The sequence below is a fragment of the Hirundo rustica genome, chromosome 6, assembly GCF_015227805.2.
Source record: "Hirundo rustica isolate bHirRus1 chromosome 6, bHirRus1.pri.v3, whole genome shotgun sequence".
Taxonomy (NCBI): Eukaryota; Metazoa; Chordata; class Aves; order Passeriformes; family Hirundinidae; genus Hirundo; species Hirundo rustica.
Genome location: NC_053455.1, coordinates 5,980,020 through 5,982,362, shown reverse-complemented (window position 1 = coordinate 5,982,362; position 2,343 = coordinate 5,980,020).

Here is a 2,343-nt window from a genome sequence, read left to right as displayed (position 1 = left end):
AGGTGGGTGGAGGACTAAGGCAAAGTCCCTGAGTGACCTCAAGTGCCTCTTCCAGCCCAGCTGAGCACTAATAAGCTTTCTGCATTAAGGCTTTCACTCCAGGCCTGGGTAGCTCCAGGCAACTCCTTGCTCACACCCTGTCTCCACCTAGGAACCAGTCTCCAAGGCAGGATACCATGGGCCACACGCCTGGTGTGGAACTCCAGGTGCTCCAAAGCCACTTTTTGGGGCCCTGAATCAGCACTGGAGTCCTTGGGATACACTCATGCTCCACCAAAACTGTCAGACACCTGTATTGAGTCGCCGTGTAAATTTGGCCGCCACCACCAGGCTCCCTGGTACCTCCCTCTGTCCCAGGAGACACATCCCCTCTTGCTGAGAGGAGAGGGCATCCACCCATCCCTCCAGCTCCTCTGCCCAGGCCTGGCTAAATGGGAGGGAAGAGGAGGTCGACGGCTCTTTGCCCAAGATGCTCTCAGAAAAACTGAGGACCACCCACCGCTAACAATTGTTAGGCCATGGGTGCTTTGTTTCCCCTATGTTTAACCAAATACAGAAACCATGGAGCCAAAACAAACGCTGGATACCTTTACAGTCACCCTGGCCGCTCCAGACTGTGTGTAGGCACAGAGTAATTGACCACGTGGAGATGAACTATGTTATAATTGTGTCATTTTCCACTCAAGCATCCCGGGCACTGATTGCAGCTTGGGGATTTTCCATGTCAGACAAATTACCAGACTCCACCAAAATAGCTGAGACACAGCCCCATTTTGGGTTACAACATCTTCACCAGACGGGCACCAGCAGAAGTCCCCATTGTGTGCGCAGGAGACCCGGGGCCACGGTAAATTGGTGCACTGGAAGGAAAATTAAAGGAGTTGGGGTAACGAGAGAAGACATCCCAAACTGGCAGAGGAAACTCTTGCTCATTGTAAGCAGAAATAAAAGAGCCTTTGGCTGGCAGGGTCTAATTTAGACAATTCTCTACATGGCAATTTCCATGGGTCTGCAGAGAGCCCTGGTGAAACTTGGGGAGGAAGGTTCCCACAAGTGCAGAGATTTTTGCTGAAGTCCAGGCCTAGCTGAACATGCTTAAAGGTCCCACCTGCCTCTTTTTTCACCAGTTAAAATTGAGTTTTAAACAAGTGAGATTAGCATTTGAAAGGGAACGCTATCCTGTGACTTAGGCCTTACATGATCCGTTTCCTCAGGCAGCTGGAGGCAGGTTTTCCCCAGCACCTAGGGAATGGCAGAAGCACCAAGCTGTTCAAAACCACCACCCAGCCTTCCCCTTGGAGAAAGGGTTGGTGATGAGTGAGAATGAAAGGCCTGAGAAGAGACAAGCAGAAAGGCTGCCCCAAGGAGAGCAACATGTCCAGATACGTCTGTCAGATAACAATACCTCAGCTCAAGCCCTTCACAGAGCTTAAAAATGATGCTGACTCAATTCCAGGTGAAGTACTCACCTGCAATGCTGCCTTCCTGCCTCAGTCAGGTTTGAGCTACTGATGGTGCTGCCATTGCTCCAAAGTGGGGAGACAGCAACACCCCGAAAGCTGGAGGAGACGCTGCCCAGAGTAATTTGCAAACCCAACAACCTCGTTCTTGGGATAAACGTGACACCGTGTGTCTCAGTTCAGAAGAAAACCGTGCTCAGCTCCAATCCCTAACAAAGCTCTCCATACCCTGTTTCTTCTAGACAGCATCTGGGAAAAGAAAGCCAGACTTTTGTGCAGGAGGCATCTCTGGGCAGCAGACAGGCCTGTAATGACTGGGAGGTCTGGAACTGCTTCCCGTCTGGGTCTAGCAGCAGATAAGATGGAGATACATGAAACTGTCTCTCACTCCCAGCCAAACTACAGTACACCTTGGCCAGTCTCCAAAACGGGCTCATTAACAGCTCCTGCAATATTCTCCTCCTGGCACATGTGGTGGGTGCAGTGGTAGTGTTGAAGTCATTACAGTGGTTTGAAGACCTGGAGATCCTGTTCCTGGAATCAAGTGAGGTTCCATTTAAGAAGAAATGCGGTTCTAGTTGTCACTGTTGTAGAAAAGCTGAGGCCCTGACCCCAGTTCACATTAAATGGTTGGAAATGAGAAGCAGGTGATGAATAAACCCCTCATTTGAAGGAGGGGCAAGGAAGCACTGGAGGAACTGAGTCACCAGTTTTAAGCAATCCTGAACTCCACTTTTATAAGACCTGCCAACAACAGCTGTGGGGGCCTAGAGCTGGAGCAGAACTGACACCACGGGCAAGTTAAAACTGTTTCAGGGCTAACTTCCCACTGACACGTTCCCTGGGGGAGCCCACACAGGGAAGACTTTGTCTTTGTCTGACC